This window comes from Polypterus senegalus, chromosome 3, assembly GCF_016835505.1.
Source record: "Polypterus senegalus isolate Bchr_013 chromosome 3, ASM1683550v1, whole genome shotgun sequence".
NCBI lineage: Eukaryota > Metazoa > Chordata > Cladistia > Polypteriformes > Polypteridae > Polypterus > Polypterus senegalus.
The window spans coordinates 263,940,437-263,959,336 of NC_053156.1; positions in this window are offsets into that span (position 1 = coordinate 263,940,437).

Below are 18,900 nucleotides of genomic sequence, written 5' to 3' on the forward strand. Positions count from 1 at the left end.
CTGGAAGTGACATCATCAATGGCGCCGGAACTGTGCGGCATTTCCCATGGATGGTATGCAGAAGATTAAGTGAGAAAATCAGTGCACCTCACCACCCCCTGGTCTGGTGTGGAACTACTATTATTCAGGCCCTTTAGCTGCCTCCCAATCATACATGTGTGACACAGCAAATTGTTTTAATATTGAATAGTTATTAGAGTATAATTTGAATGTTTCCATAACATGACATTTAAGTGCAAAATTGAAAAAAAAAATTAAATTTAACAAATTTCTAAATTTATTCATGTATACAATATTGCTGTAATTCAATTTAACATCAAACTATTTACTCAGTCTAATATTTTTAAACATATATGTAAAGAAAACAACAATACATTGTAAAAAAAAGAGAGGACAATGATAAAGAGTTTGGGTGCCAAGTTGGCCACCCTGTATAATTGGATTTAGCAACAAGTCAGAAAACACAATTATTGCAGCGATCAAAACAGAGCTGGCGAAGATGGCAGAGCTTCTGGTTTTTAGTCCTCCAGGCATGAAGAGGTGGATCCAGGTGGACGGGCACAGGAAGTGATGTCAGAGGTGTTCTAGTCCTCAATCTGGAGAGAGAGAAAGGTATTAAGACACTGCACCATCCCCTAGTATGGCAGCGGAATTACAGTCACTAGAGTCCTTCAGCTGTTCACTACGTGCATACATGTAACAACATATCATTGACATGCAGTATTTTTGTTAGTTTGTGTCACTTCTTAGTTACTTTTGATCCAAAGCTTTGTTTAGTGGCCCATAATGTTTGTACTTTTTCTGGTAAAACATCCAGCAGTAGTCATAATACTGTCTTCCTAATACTCAAATTCCTTCTTGGCATGACCTTGATATCTTGATGGAATCATACATCCTACTCTTCACAAACCACTCTTAATATTTTTAGGGAAAAATTTCCAAATGTTAATCCAAAAAGTGAACTTTGAGATTCATCTTGTAGCCCAGTTCCTTGAACTTAACTAATATATTTTTCACAATTTCTTTATAATTTTGATCTTTATTGTTACCTAAAAACTTGAATGACATCCAAGCCTCCTGTTCCAGGTCATTCCTTGCATAATCACATTTTGTATCAGTTTTCTAATATCAGATCTGACCAAAATGTACTCTTTCAATTTAGCCTCCAATAAACTTATATAGTTACAGCACAAATATGTAAAACAGTCTCCATCTTTTCATAGGGATTTGACAAACTGCTTTATCAAACCAAGTTTATTATGAAGCGGTGGTAGGAGTGCTTTATCTGGATTTACCTAGCTAGATCTGATGATGTTTTTGGCGCCAAGCTGAACCATGATGCCACATTTTTCTAGCTGGTCACTCCTTCTGAACTGCCTTTACTTTGCTGTCCCACTCACACAGAAAACACGGCAACTACCACTGTTTGTTATTGGAGTTTTGGTAAATGTATTCAGATTTGTTTGCTTAAGATTGTCTTTTTGGAAAGTACTTTGTGCTTCTTTTTGCTCTTTTTTCCTTTAGTGTTTTTGCTAATGAATTTTGTATTTATAAACAACTAGCAAAATACTTGCGCTTCGCAGCGGAGAAGTAGTGTGTTAAAGAAGTTATGAAAAAGAAAAGGAAACATTTTAAAAATAACGTAACATGATTGTCAATGTAATTGTTTTGTCACTGTTATGAGTGTTGCTGTCATATATATATATATATACAGTATATACACACATATAAACATACTGTATATACATATATACATACAGTATAAACATATCTACATATACGCATATCTACACATACACATATCTATATATATCTATATATAATTCATATACACATATCAACATATATATACACATACATACACAAATATATATATACAGTATATATATGTATACACAGACACATATATACTGTACATATATATACAGATTTACATATACATACATATCTACATATATATACATGTATACATACATAGATATATATCTACATATATATATACTGTATATAGACAAAATCCCAGCGCTTCGCAGCGACGAAGAACTGCTTTTAAATTTTTATTAAGAAGAAAAGAAAACCTTTTTAAACTGAGGGAAAATATACCAATAACTATCTGTTAAGGATCTCTTTGTATACCACGTTGTCAGTTCAGCAGTCCGGTTGTAAATGACCAAGCTGTGCACTGAGATTACTTTTGAGAATGCAACGTATAGTTTTGTCCAGGAGGAAAGCAATGTTGCCTCAAATCAATGGCCACCTTTTGTAGGTTGTGTCCCTGAGACTTATTAATTGTCATCGCGAAGCTGAGCCTTACTGGAAATTTAAGGCATTTCAATTGAAATGGGAGATCAGAGGGTATAACGGTGATGCCAGGAATACATTCAGAGTGTGGCTCTCTGCTGTTTTTTTGTGTAGCTGCCTTCACACAGCTTATCCGCTGCTTTATAAACGAACGCCATATAAGGCCATCGTTTCTCCTTGCTTCGGGATTCTGTACTGTTTTATTGTTCATTTATTACGATTCTTATAGTTATTGTGTAGCTATTCGAGACTTACTTTACTGTTCAGGTACCCATTTCCTTTATTTAATCCACGGCCTGTACGTTATTTTTTGTTCATTTATTACGATTATAGATCTTTATTGATTCCCTTCTTTAGCTGACTGGCTGCTCATATAAGACGCTCCGCTGGTTTTTTGTGAAACAGCCATTACACAGCTTCGCTGTTTTATAAACGAACGACATATAAAGCCATCACCTTGTCAATTGTGTAATGAGTTTTTTGAACAGGTTTGATGCATGGAAGTGATCACTCGTACTGCGGTCAGTCAGTTCACGTGAGCTGCTCTCTTGTGTGATGTTGCGATGTACACTGCTTTATTTAATGTTAGCTAAGACCCGGCACTTAAAAGTTTCTCGCTACAGCAATTTTAATTCCGTTACAAAGTGATCCAAAGTCTCGTTTATACCTTGTGTCTTCTCATTAAACTTTTATCTCGCGAATAAAGTATTCTTTTCTACGAACTGCGGTCACAGTCAGTTCACGTGATTACGAGGGAGGCGTGATGATGTCACACGCAGCTCCGCCCCCCCACGGCCATCGAGCTAACGTCCATTACAGTATATGGAGAAAAATAGGTTCCAGTTATGACCATTACACATAGAATTTCGAAATAAAACCTGTCTGCCTGAACTTTTGTAAGTAAGCTGTAAGGAATGAGCCTGCCAAATTTCATCCTTCTACCTACACGGGAAGTTGGAGAATTAGTGATGAGTGAGTTAGTGAGTGAGTCAGTGAGGGCTTTGCCTTTTATTAGTATAGATTCTTTATTTGCCCTTTTGATCGAACTGAGAATTTATTGGTATCCTTCCTTTTTTGGGGCTACTTTTTGTGATCAATATTGTTGTTTTTGCCAGCTCCCCATTTTTGGGCTTTCTCAAACTGAAGCCAGCAGTTAGCCTTAGGGGCCTAGCTAAATTCAGGTGTGCCTTTGCTGGGCAGACTAAGTATTACTCTGACCTAATCCCTAGATTGTTTTGCCTTGGAGGAAATACATTCCACATCATGACAAATTTCACTTTCATTTTGTGGTTTTGTTTAGCTTTGAGACTTACATATTATCATTATACTGTATTTTTGTTTTCTCACACCACCATTTTGTTTTTCGGTGGACATTGTTATTTTGTTGTTCCCTTGGTAGGACACTGTTATCTGTTGCTGGGGTCATGTTCCTGGGAAGACACATTGCGTGGCGTCATGAGTTTAACACTACAATGTTTCTATACGTTTGTGGATAAAATATACAATGTTTTGTGAGTGTTGCTTTGATTAGAAATTTAAATACGATGGCTTTTGTTTTTTCTTGGTTTATGGATTTGTTACAACGTTGAATCATAGTGGATTTAATCTGACTTTTTTGACACTAATCAATAGAATAGGGTTCGTTAATGTCAAAGTTAATACAGATCTCTGCCAATAGGTCTAAATAATTACAATTATATAAAACACAAAAAATAATGCGTAAGAATTCAATCCCCTTAGGCCATTATTTGGTCGAAACATTTTTGTTAGCCGTGGCTGCCTTGAGCCTGTGTGCAAAGGCCTCTATCAGCTTTGCACATCTGAACATTGCAAAATTGCTCAAGCTCTGTCAGGTTGCATGGAGATCATGAGTGAATAGCCTTTTTCCATACAAAAATTCTCAGTTGGATTGAGATATGAACTCTGATTCAGGCATTCCTGGACATAATATTGTTGTTTTTAAACCTTTCCTATGTAGCTTTTGCTTTATGCTTGGGGTTGTTGTCTTGCAAGAAAGCAAATCTTTTCCAAAGAGGCCAATTTCTTGCAGACTGCATTAGGTATTCTTCCATGACATCACTGTATTTTGCTGCATTTATTTTCCCTTAAAAGCCTTCCAGGGAATGCTGCAGAGAAGCTTCCCTACTGTATGATAAATTACTTCCACCACAATACTACACTATAATAATGGTGTGTTTTTGATAATGTGCAGTGTTTGACTTATGTGAAACATTGTGTTAGCCTGATGGCTAAAAAGCTCAGTTTTGTTCTCATTAGATCCTAGGATCTTCTTGGCAAACTCTAGCCAAGAGTTTTTAACAGCAGATATATTTTCTTCCACTCTCCCATAATGCTGTGACTGTTGGTACAACAGTTGTTGACTTTGGAGTTAACATAGATCTCCTGCATGATCACGTTGATTTTATGTTTGACCCACTCTAGGAAGATTTACAGCTGTGCTATACTTTCTCCATTTCTTAACCATTTATTTAACTGGACTCCAAGGAACATTCAGTGACTTGGATATTTTCTTGTCCCCATCCCCTGACTTGTGTTTTTAGTCAACTTTTTACTGAGTTGCTTGGAGTATTCTTTTGTCTTCATTGTATAGGTTAGAACATGAAACTGACTCACCAGAAGCAGGACCCCCCAGGCCCAGGAACATTTGTACTACTATCAATTGAAACCCCAGACAGGTGTTTTCCAATTTTACTAATTATGAGACATTAAAAACCAGTTGGCTGCACCAGTAATGATTTTAGTGAGTCAGGTAAAAGTGGGTGAATACTTATGGGATCAATTATTTTTTGTTTCATTTGAAATTAACTTAAGACACTTTGCAGATATCTGTTTTAATTCTGACATTAAAGAATATATTTCTATTGATCAGTGTCAAAAAAACAAATAACATCCTTTTTTTTAATGTTGTATAACAGTAAAATATGGAAACCTCCAAGTGGGTGAGAACTTTTTATAGGCACTGTAGGCTGAAAGCAGATGAAAAAATAAACAAAAGTCACAATTTTGTTTTTATTGGTTCCAGGTTTTCTGTGCATGATTCACTTATATTGCTTGATGATATCAGATACTTGGGTTCACTTCTTTACTTCTTACTTTACCTTTGTCTTTGATTTTCTTCCAGTGTAATTGATTCTTCCCTAAGTAAAATGTTGTGCAGGTTGAATAAAAAAGTGAAGCCAAATTGTCCTTGTCTGAGTGAGAGTATGCATGTGAGTGTGTGTGTGAGAGAAGCAGAGAGGGAAAGAGTGTGTGCTCGGCAACAGCCTGGCATTCACTTGGCGTTAGTATTTCCTTTGACCCACTAAAGCAATAAAGAGAGGGGCTAGTTTACTATTTTAAAAATGAAAATAAATACTTGACAGTAGTGATTTACTGTATATACTATTTAAAGCAGAATGTATTTTCTTCTGTTTATGTGCTTAACATTATTTTGGTTATCAAAGTGCTAACCATAGTGCAAATAAAACATTTTGCTATATTCAGCTTCAAGGCAAACTATGAATTGTGAACTAATGCCAGCAGAAATATGAAACAGAACAAAATTTGCTTTAGTGTCTAGATTAAGACAGAAAATAATTCAGCTTGCAAAGACCAATAATATAAACTTGTTTTCAATTAGCAGGCAAGTGTAAAGTATGTATAGAAGATATTACACCATACTTAAATTCAGACCAAAGAAGTTTCTAGATCCCATCCTAATCAATCAATTCTATCCTCAACAAAGACTCCTGTTCAGTCATTTCTCACATTTCACAGTCATCTGGGAAGCAGACACTGCTTTTTAATACCAGACAGACATGTTTATGATCCCAGACCACAACATGACCTCCCATTGCATTAGGTCAGGATGTCAACTGACAGAGCCATCTGTGCCAATATAGTGTTTGCCTTCTGGAAAGTTTTAAAAATTTTCAGTGACTGAATTACTGTATACATATAAAATGTAATAAACACTATATATGCATAATGTAGCATCTTTTCTTTATAAAACCATTCTGTGAATTTGTTTGACAGCTTTAGGTTTCACAGTCCTGACTGCTTTGTGTGCTGTATCTTTACCATGAACATCACCTCTTAGTACACAGGCATTCCTCACAATGAAGGGCTCATTGCCCTCAGAGAGATATTCAACAGATGTCCCGTTCAGCATCCTCCCACAAAACCCTCATCAGACTGGCAAGACTGGTTCTTACTCTTAGTGTCTTCTCTTTTATAACAACTTTTTTCACCAGAGCAGTGGAGTTGCAATGGATACTAGATTGAGACCTAGCTAAGCCACCATGTTTGTCAGTTGAATGGAAGAGTATTTCTTTTCTTCCTACTGAGGCTTTGTTCACGGCCTGTACAAAAGATATGTCAACAATTGTGTTGGTACTGCCTGTTGCTCCAGAAACCAGCTACAGAAATTCATTAATCATTTTACTAGTTTCCATCCATCTCTCAGGTTTGCAATCAAAGTTTCAACCTCAACTCTACCATCATTAGATATCATCCTTTCTATCAGCTTTCCAGTACGTACTTAAAATGTCTGTCTATTTTAAGCCAGCTGAGTAACGGATATCTTCTCTACAGCTCCTACCATCCCTTGCATACTAAAAACTGTGTGCCTCTTTCACATTTTCATAGACTCCACCGCCTCTGCAATGATGAGGTTGACTTCTATAATGAAGCATTCAGAATGAAGAGTTTCTTTATTGATAGATGGTAAACTTCACATATTGTGGGCACGGCCCTCAATCAAGCCAGGAGACAATTTTGGAACATCCATTCTAAGGGAAACCCTGATAATGAAGTCCATGTCCCACTGAATCCCCCCCAATTCCGCCCTAACACTCTATCTCTCCTCCAGGTTATTAAACAAAATTTCCCAGTTTTGCAGACCGTTCTTTCCCCACCAGAAAACCCAAGGAGCTGGTGGTGGATTTTAGGAGGGCCAGGCCCCTCCTGGACCCCGTGATCATCAGAGGTGACTGTGTGCAGAGGGTACAGACCTATAAATACCTGGGAGTGCAGCTGGATGACAAATTGGACTGGACTGCCAATACTGATGTTCTATGCAAGAGAGGACAGAGCCGACTATACTTCCTTAGAAGGCTGGCGTCCTTCAACATCTGCAATAAGATGCTGCAGATGTTCTATCAGACAGTTGTGGCGAGTGCCCTCTTCTACGCGGTGGTGTGCTGGGGAGGCAGTATAAAGAAGAAGAACGCCTCACGCCTGGACAAACTGGTGAGGAAGGCAGGCTGAGCAGGCTCCAGTCAATCATGGAGAATCCACTGCATTACAGTACACTGAATAGTATCATCTCCAGACAGAGAAGCAGCTTCAGCGACAGACTGCTGTTACTGTCCTGCTCCACTGACAGACTGAGGAGATCGTTCCTCCCCAACACTATGCGACTCTTCAATTACACCCGGGGGGATAAACGTTAACATTATACAGAGTTACTGTCTGTTATACCTGCATTTTTATCACTCTTTAATTTAATATTGTTTTTATCAGTATGCTGCTGTTGGAGTATGTGAATTTCCCCTTGGGATTAATAAAGTCTATCTATCTTTTCTCCTAACACTCCCTTAATCTCCTTCCGTTGACCACCTAACCAATGCAAAACTGTCCACAACTTACTTCACCAAGGAGAGACACTTTCCCCATCAGGCACTCTGAGCTGTAACAAGAGCCACTGTGTCACTTGCAAATATGTCATTAACAATACCCTTGTATCTGGTCCATCTGGTTAGTTTAATATTAAACAACAGGCTTCTTGCCAATCTAAAAATCAGATTTTTGCATTTCTTTTAGGAAGTGTCATCTACATCTACAAATCTAATACATGGAGCCATTAAAATCAAAGTCCTTACAAAGTCTATTTTAAAACACCTCACATCCCTTGATCATAGCCATACTGATCTCTCTTTCTGTGTTCTTTCACAGGGCTTCAAAGACATTTTTCAAAGAAAAACAGAAGAAGCTGAACTCATTCTCATCACAGGATCCCACATTTCCCTAAGTCTTAATGACAGACTAACATTTCAGTCTCTCTCTTCAATTTCTCACGTACTCTCACCTTTTCTCCTTTCATCTGTCCTAGCTTTATCCCCTCCTAATTCTTCTATATATGTTACCTACCCTTTCATTTTCAGTTGCAGACCTAATGAAGGGCATACAGTCAAAATATTGTCTTTTGCCTCCCTTCTTTTTTCAGTGTGAAAATAACCTTTAATTTTTTTCCTTTTGTATATTTTTTATGTTGCACTTGTTTTAGAAATTTGGCCATGTGACTAGTGTCATAGGTCCTGGCGCCTCTAAAGATGTGTCTCTTCCAGCCTCTGACGATGTCACTTCCGGTTTCCGGCGCCTCTGATGACGTAATCTCAGGTCCCAGGACCTGGCAGATTTTCCCGGGAATGGTCTGCAAGGAACTGTGAGAGACAGTCAGCACACTCCAAGGGTCTGATGTAATATTACAATTACTCAAGCCCTTTAGCTGCCTCCTAATTGCACGTGTGTGACACTAGGTAATTAAATGCTAAACCACAAGGATGCTGGTTCAACTCCACCTAAACTCACTGTGCAGGACCCTGAACAATTCACGTAATCAGTCCAAATAGTTGTACTGTTGTGGTGGAGAAAACATGGGCTTAAATCCCAGCCCAGGCCCTTGTCTTCCACACCCAAAAACTTGTTAATTGGGGGCTCCAAGGTGGCACCATGTGGATGTATAATGGACTGGTTTCCTGTCCAGTATCGGCTTATAACATGTGCCTTCTGCTGCCAGTATAGGTTCTCACCTCTTGGAAGACTGTATTGAAATAAGCAGGTTAAAAAATTAATAAACTAGTTAGAGTATAGTTTTGTATTTTCACGTCACCTTTTTCTAAAGAAATGCTCCCTGTCAACATTGAGCTACCATACATTAATTCTGTTTTCTCTTTCTCCTAAATACATTAAAGCATAATATATTCAACAGTAATTATATATAACCCCGTCATTAGAGACCTAAATTGTAATTTAACAGATAAAACCAAAGCTATGACTCAAATGAAATATGTGATATAAATGTTTACCTTACAATTTTTGCTAACATCCGCTCATTACTACTGTAGCTTTGACAGCAACTGACAGTGTAATGCAAATCATGGAACAAATGAAAACAAATGTTTTATGCTTCACTGTAAAAAAAAAAAATCTGTCATCCTACATTGTAAATATTTAATCATAAAGTTACTTTTAACATTGAAATAAAAATGAGACTGTATATCCTTATCACATTTGGATTATTACTTTACATTGTCGTTGAGTGAGCGACCTGTCCAGTAGGTGGTGCTAGAGCATCTTAAAGGCTACATTAACTGGTCATCTCAGGTCAGGCAAGGATTTACATACGTAAAGGAATCTGACAAAGAAAAAAAAATGTTCAAGCGAGTGGATTCCTGTTTATTAGCTGTTCTACAGTGAAGGCACAGTAAGGCATAATATTAACATTGTAAGATATCCAAAAGTTCTGTGGAGGCCTTTAATACAGGAGACTCTCTCTTTCTCTCTTATCTTTCTCCTCCCACCCAAGTAATTAGACCAACATCTGCCAAGCTGGAGGCTTTTTTATAGGCATGTCAGTGGGCAGATTTAGATGGTTGTCTTCTGGGTTAGCAACGTCATTTTTATGGAGAAAATGGCATTTGTCATTTGTCTAGTGTGAGACTCCATCCCCTCCTGTGTTGTACTATTTCCAGTCTTCATTAAAGTCAATGCTATGACCTCTGTCTTGACACAGATAAATAAAGAACATTTAACTGATCATGTTCAGAGCCTTGAGAAAGTATTTACTGCATGTTCCTTGAATAACTACACATATTAATCTGTTGACATTTTGGGTTTTCAAGTCGTTTTTACAACTTACATCTGTTCTCACTATGAGAGTTGGGTTATTTGTGAGCAAAGAAGCTATAGTCGAACATGGAAAGCCAGGGATCAACAACTAACCTATGTAAAATCAATTTTCTGTTAAATATTACTTAATTTATTAATATTTATCCAAATGACACCAAAAACTATAAGCTTCTGTCCCAGTTTGTTATGTTTCAGTCAGTCTGTTTCTCCGCTGAAATATATTTACCTTTTTATTGTCTTTTCTGTTGTTTTTGAATTGTTGTTTTTTAATGTGCTTTTTGTAATTTTTTAATATCTTGTTTAAATATTACATGGTATTCATGTATGCTGTATACATGGCACAGCACTGCAGTGGTAATGCTTCTGCCTCGCAGTTAGGAAATTGGAATTCATCTCCTGTGTGTTCCGTGTGTGGAGTTTGCTTGTTCTCCTTGTGTCAGTGTGGGTTTCTTTTGGGTGCTCTGGTTTGCTCCCACAGTCTAAAGAAATGCAGGTTAGGTGAACTGGTGCTGCTAAATTGTCCCTGGTGTGTGTGTGTGTGTGTTTACCGTGAGAAGAACCAGTGCCCTGTCCAGGTGTTGTTTCTTCATTGTGCCTGTTGGTTGCTGGGATAGGCTCCAGCTGTCCTTGATAAGCGGATTAGGAAAATGGATGGATTGCACATACAATTTATATGTTTTCTGGTTACATTCATTGGTCATTTCAACCATGGTCATTTGAAGAGTCAAAAACATTATTTGCAAGTACTTTTCAGATTTTCTGGTTCATGGCTGCTTTTGCTTTGTCTTTCGTTTCTGATTTCCAGATGGTTTAAAATAAAAAAAAAAACAACTTTGTTTTGTTTTTTTGATTTTAAGCCGGAGGTTTATAGTTATTCTCTCCCCTGAAGAGAATTTTTGAATACTGTACTGCAGTTTTGTAAAGCCTAACTTTTGTGTGTGCTGACACTTATTGTTAATTCTACCTTCAAATGAAATATTGCTTTGCTTAGCTTGCAGAGTAGACCCTGGGAGGCCTCTGCCAGAGGAAAACCACTGACACTCTAGATACTTGATACTCTTTACAGCTTTGATATAATCACTGATGATCAGGGAGACATGATCATTGTGTTGACTCCAGTGCTCTGCAGTTTGGTCTTCAGACAAGAAACTTGGTAGCATCTTTAGCACAGTCCTACTCAGAAGAATGCATATTCCATTTTAATGATGAAAATATGTTCCATAACTCATGCATATGACCAATTGATGGTGTTTCAGCATAGTACAGGTATGAGACATCGGTTTGAATTTGCATTTCTGACAACAGCCGTAGTGCCAGAACTGCATCCACTGTAGAGCAGTCAGTGGTAAATCTGGATTGCTCAAGTCTCCATGTAGGGTAGCATAGAGCACAGCGAATACACCCTTAACACCTCTGGACAAACACTGTGACCTATACTGAAGGGGAGTGTGTTCATTTGGTAACAAGGTTATTTCTTTCTTTCTTTCTTTCTAGCCATGATAGTTGAATGACAGAGATCCGTTTTGTTGATGAATAACTGAAGCACAGTTGTGTGAGCTAAGTCCAAAAAACAAGTCACAGTGATCAGAGGAATCCAAACATGATGTTGAAATGAGAATGTAAAATGACAAAAACCTAATTAAAGAAAAAAAATTGTCTTAAAATAAAACATGGTGAGATCAGTCGCTTGTCATTTGGATGAGATAGGGAATGGAATTTACTAAGGAAGGATTGCCTTTCAGGAGAGTAGAGTTTTCATGCACACATACACTCCATATCTGAAATTCCACAGGCTCTTAAAAATGTGAACTTACTGGCACCCTTGCTAAATCTAGACGCTCGCATTCAACTACCAAACCAATGAGCTCATGATTCTTTTATCTCCTAGGGTGTCTTTTGCTCTTCACACAGACCAGATAATTGTTGGATGGACCCAACTTCATATTAAATACATTTATGGAATACATGTGCTGAAATGCCATGCTGGTAACAGGATGCCTGTAGAGAACGACACATTTTATTTTTTATTAATTGCATACAAATATTAATTAGCACTATATGTAGTTTATCTCAAGTTAATAAATTCTATTATACATTATGTATTTAATATATGTATTATACAGTATGCTGAGTGCAATATCAAGTCATATCATTCATGTCCAATTTCTTAAAAAAAAAGGCAGCATAAACAGAGTGACAGAAATAAACAGTGTACTGATGTAGGTGCAAAAAGAGAAAATTCATTTTAGAAAATAGGCAGTCAATAGATGCTCAGATTACTGAAAAGTGCTGAGAGATAAAGAACAATCATGTATAAAAAAAATCTGAGTTGTTCCTCGAGATGTACATTTTATTTTATCTTTTATTTTAAGTAATGCTTGCCCATTGTAATAATAATGGGTGCATAGATGGTCTTAATACAATTCTCGTCTCGGCAACCATTCTGCTACTGCTAAAATATTGATATTATTGAATAAGTCACTTAAGGTTTGTTTTTTTCTTTGTACTGTTAGCATGATTCTTTCCTGCTGTATTTTGGCATTTGTAGTTTACTTTTCAATTAATTTACTGATAAATTCATAAGACTCACAGTCTTATATATGCTATAGAACTGATTTTTGTATGAGCAATTTCTTTTTTTATGTTCTTTTAATCCATGGAGCAGATATGTTGTTTGTCGTGTTCGAATAGGGCAAATGTTAGTTTTGACAGTTTGTTAATAACGATTGGCAGAAATCAGTTGAGGTCTTTCTTTATTGGTTTTTCTGAAGGATTGTGGAGGGCATTCACTAAGGTAAATACAAGTCATTCAGTTGTTCATGTGCACCTTAAGGGCAGTACCAAAGTCAAAGTCAAAACTAAACAATAGCTGAAACCACAATCTTTTTCATAAATTGTTTATTGTCTTGAGTATAAGCTCCTTTTGTTATCTGAAGTTTGCACACTGTTTCCTCTGTCTTATCTATCTATCTATCTATCTATCTATCTATCTATCTATCTATCTATCTATCTATCTATCTATCTATCTCTGTCTGTCTTATATTGTAATTTTCATGCAAAGTAGATTTAATGTACACATAGAGCTATACATAATATCATAAGTACCAAAATCAGGTGACCATGAAAATAAACACACAGAAGGTTGGCACACTCACAAAGATAACATCACCAATCTAATAATTAACAAAAAACACAAATAACTAAAGATAAAAATTAATAGATTGTAGTAAATTGTGTACAAATATTGAAATCAATCATTAAGAGATTTTTGACAAGGTCTTGTTCTCCACATATTTTAATGTTTGGCATACAATTAGGGTTAGAGTTAGGATACTTTTGGATTTAACTGTCTTTACATGGTGTAGATCATGCCAGTTTAGTTTTTTTAAGGTTCTGTTCTGTCTAATTAATTATAATAGTTTATTTGTCATTTTTATTTGTAAAAAATACCTTGTAATAAAACATAAACAGAGACATGATGGAGAGTTGGGGAATGGGTACAGAATCCTTTTGCTAGTAAGGCAATGGAGATAATGAAAACCAACAAACTGATGTACTCGTGTTCAGCTACACCCGTGTGCCTCGGTCACTCTCTGGTTTACAAAGATGCCTTGTTTGGTGTGGCTTTAAGCAACTTTGACGGCCCTATTCCTGGTAGAAGTTCTCTTCACTACAGGGTTAAAGAAGCAATGGTCAGTGCACAGTATAACCTCAGTATGCTTGTTAGGGGAAAACTCTCTGTATGAATTTGTAAAGTACTTCCAACTGTGCCTGCCTGTATAAAATGAAGACATACTTTATCATTTGTACCCAGCACACTATGGAGATAAGATCATACAACATTTTAACTTTTAGCTGTGGAATTGTTGTCCTGCCTCAGAACTGAGAGGTGAACTTTTTTGAACAGAAAGCAGGAGATAATGCTTAACATCAAAACAAATAAAAGTAAACATAGCAATCAAAACAAAGATGAAAGGCACAAATCAAAGTCAAAAATCAGGCAAGAAGTGAAAACCAAGAAAGCCATGAAGAAAAGAGTAGCAATGAGAGATTTTTTTAAAGGTATTGCATCCACAGATCAAATTAAAAAAATATTTCCTAGCTGACCTTTTTATTCCAGTGAGCTTGTAGCCCCATCGGCCTCACCCTAGAAATGCAGGATGTGATCTTAACAATGGACCCACAATTTGGTGGTGAAGACTGGAAAATATATCAGCTTCAAATAGAAGTATGCACAACCCCAAAAGTTAAACCTGATCATGACAATTGTATTCAAGAAGTCCTATTTAGGTAAAGATATTTACTAAAAATTTTAAATTTTTAATTTAAATATACTTCTTTAACTCTGTTATGCAAATGAACCTAACTTGTTTAAGATTGTTGATTTGCTATGTTCTCCAGGTTTGCCATGCTGAACTGACTTGTTCACGTGACAGGCTCCCTCAGTCTTGTTGTAATAAAGGACATCCATCTTGGAACATTTGTAATAGTGATCTTGAATGTGCTTTAAGATTTTAATTTCCCTGACATAATTCCCAGGAGTCTCCTCAAAATCAGCCCTCATACAGTACAACAAGACATGTGGCAACCATAAAAACATGTTTATTAGGGTCACTGGATCCTACAAGTTCTCTAATCTTTATAGTCTGGATTCTATCTTTATTAATATAAAAATATTAAGCCTATACATGTTTTCGCTGTCATTTGTGCTTTGACATACCATCTTAAAAAACAGCCATCGATGATATCTGTGTTTTCTTATTTATGTAATCCACTAGTTTTTGAGTTTCCCATTTCATAACATAATATTGTGAAATATGATTAAACCAATCTAATGTGACAGGATGGCTGGAGACTATTCCAGCATAATCAGGTACAAAGTAGGACTCATCCCTGGACAATGTGCCAGTTCATTGCAGGTTAACCAGTTTATATTGGGATCAATTAAATTTACCCATTACTATAAAATTCAATTCCAAGTGTATTCATTTGGTATTATTGCATGGGTTTCCTCCAGGTACTCTGGTTTTTTTCACCACTGTCCAAAGACATTCGCATTATGTGGATTGGCATTGCTACTTTGGTCTGTGTGGGTTTGTATGAGCAATGTGAGTAAATAAACCTGTTAATACATGGGTTAGGAAAATGGATGATGGGTTTATCCACATTCCAAGTGACATACCTCTCTATTTTTCATTTATTTTATTATTTTGGCATTAAGACATAGACTTTAATCTGTTCTATTTTGTTTACTGGCTTATTCCCTACGGTTCAGCAATTTCGATATTGTGTTTGATTTCATTAGGTTTCAGCTCTTGTACTTTTTTATTGACATTTCTTGTAGTCTTGAGCTGTCCTAAGCTTCCTGCTACTCAAATCCCGAGTTTAAACAGTCATCATCTGTGCACAAATATTCTCCATGCATCAGCCGACCTCTGTTTCAATTTGTTGACACTCTGGCTCGCTACTAGATCTTTTATTAACACTCAGATTGAATATTTGAGTGTTTGAATTTTGTCTCTCGGCTTAAATAGATCTTTTTCTCTTCTATTCATGTGATCAAGCTAGTTGTAAAATTACTAGAATCTACTGAGAAGGTGGCATTGATTTGCTCAAAGGTAGTCAGCACTGGTTTACTGCCCCCAAAAAACAAACACACACATACACACATGCAGTTTGTGTATGTGTGAGAAACTGCTTTGCACTCGGAAAAGAAACCAATAACAGCTAAAAACTTAAGATTGTTACTTTTCAGTCACAGTGATGCTAATATCCAGAACACTTTAGCTGCCTTTAGCCTAACCAGTAAATTATAAATAATAGTTCAAGTAATTAAAGTAGATATACTTATAGTTTGGAGTAAGTCTTACTTACTTACTGGTCGACTTCCTTTGATGCACATGGAAAAATCTTTAGCGTGCTTTTCTTTCTTTGTTCGGAAGCTTTTCTCTTTTTCACCTTGTTCGCACCATCTGGGTTCAGATGGTTCTGTTGTTTTCTCTTTTGACGTTTTTACACACAGAGTGTGTCCTGTTCTGCTAGCAAAGTTTACATCTGCTGGCAGTTGGTGACCAGTTAACTTTAGCAAAACGAACATGTGATTCTTGGACATTCTCTAGCACATGCACTTTCTATTCCTAAGCAAGGTGTGGACTAATGTCCATCTCATCTAACCCCAATTCAGATATCTAACACTCTTCTAGTCTTGCACCAGATTGCCCTTCAGGGTAAAAGAGAATACTCCAGCCTTTGTTGTAACCACACTCTAGGCAACAGGGTCCCTGCTAAAGAGAGCAAAAGTTACGGCCAGGCAGAGAACAGTGGGCATGTAGAGAGAACGCAGGTCTAGTGCTGACAATGGTTTGAAAAGGAGAGAGTAATAATTTTACCTTTGATTTCTTGGGTGTACACAAGCCCAATCTTTTTACTGACAATTGCTACAAAGTTTTGTTTATCAAGGTTGCCAATCCTTGGGTTATGGGTCTTTTTTCACTGAGTAAGTTTTAGTTGGTGCATCACAGAGACATTTCTGGGTTTATCTTTGTCAGATAAGGCTCAGAAACTGAATTCTGAAGAAACCCAGTCGGGAGAAACTTGACACTGGAGGTGAAGTTGAGAGTCCCTGGCAGCTTCTTTTTAACAAAGTCTTGTTTGCCAAACCATAAAAAAATGGGTAATGCCAATCTGTCCTACACAATAAAGGAAACGGAGAAGCAAAATTGTTACAGAAGACCAGGAAATGAATTTCAAGTCAAAAGCATTACTGAGGTCAATATCAGCAAAGACTATAATACTGTCATCTAAACCTAAAACACTAACCAAACTTGAAAATAAAATTAGATCTCTAAAGTAATTTTGCCCTAAACCACGTCAGAAATTGCATACCAGATTTCTTTTATCCACAGTACTAGACATATTAAGCACACAGCAGCAGCTTACAAAGCGTCACGCCTGTGACATCATGAAGTGTGACTTTCAAAACTGCTCCCTAAATAACCGTCACCAAAATGAAAACGTAACTATAAAAATATTAATAAGTCCAGAGACTAAAAATTGACAAATAAAGCATGCAGAGAGAATATCACATGCTTCAAAGTTTAAAAAAACACTAAATAAGTTCTGAAAAAAACATGTTCTAAGCAAAAAAAAAATCAGAATGATGACAATCTCAGGAGGTCCTTACAATGACTTGATAAGATTGAACTATGTGTGCTCTGCATCTTCCTTGCAAATGAAATGTTCAGATGACAGCTTTGCATTTCCACTTGTTACTAACACCATTTCTCCCTCTAGCTTCTTGCCAGAATGGGGTCTATGCTCCACCTCTTGCAAGCCTCTTTCATGTGCGGTTTGTCCCTGGCCCTAAACCCCAACTCCCCACAGTTATGCATCAGTCATATGTGTGGTCAGATGTAAATACATGTAAAAGTCCACTGCTCCAACACTGGGATCCTTCCTTTTGCCTGTTTCTGTACAATCTACAGTATACTAATAAAAGGCAAAGCCCTCACTGACTGACTCATTCACTCACTGACTCACTGACTCATCACTAATTCTCCAACTTCCCATGTAGGTAGAAGGCTGAAATTTGGCAGGCTCATTCCTTACAGCTTACTTACAAAAGTTGGGAAGGTTTCATTTCAAAATTCTATGCGTAATGGTCATAACTGGAACCTATTTTTTCATCCATATACTATAATAGACTTTTGCTCAATGCCCGTGGGAGGCAGAGTTACGCCGCCCACGTAATTTATTGCCTGCCCATATAAGGCCGTCCGTCAGTGGCAATCCAATAGAAACACTGCCGCTAAATATTCACGGGTGAAGGACTGTGCTTATGCAGAGGAAGATGAAATGGTGGTGGTGTTTGGCATAAACTCAGCGAAACTGCGAGAGAAACTTTTAAGTGCCGGGTCTTAGGTAACATTAAATACAGCCGTGGACATCGCACGAGATGGCACCAGCACAGCTGGGAAACCTCGATGCATGTACACCAAGCGGCTCACGTGAACTGACGCAGTGCACAGACAAAAAGCAACAGTTCCAAAGAGTGCTGAACAAAAACCGAATTACACAATTGAGAAGGCAGCAAAAAAATATGAAGCATCTGAAACATATAAGCATATTCATAAGTGCAGCTACTGCGGAAACAAAGCACATGATGGAAAAAGTCAATGCAGTGTGTCACGTCTCAGATAAAGAGGAAGACGAGCTGTTTATTGATGCAGTAAGAAACGAATCGATGAATGAAACCTGTTATCTTTACAACGATTGACAAACACGGAATGTAACTTGAACACAACACATCCTACAAATACGAACCTGATTGAAAGAAATAATGATAATCAAATCCTTGATGACAGCAACACTCATAACACTCACAAAACAATTACTGTATATTGACAATCATGTAACGTTATTTTTAAATTGCTTCCTTTTCTTTTTCATAACTTCTTTAACACACTACTTCTCCGCTGCGAAACGTGGGTATATATATATACCCCGATCTACATACTCTCAAATAGACAAGCCACATGCCATGGTGCAATGGTAGAGGCTTCACCTCTACTGCTGACATCCGAGGTTCGATTCCCGAGAGGGGATACACTGAGTATGTACACGCGCTTCACGATTTATTTTACCTTCGCATCCCCTTGGTTTGAGACGTATGAAAAAATATGCAGTTAA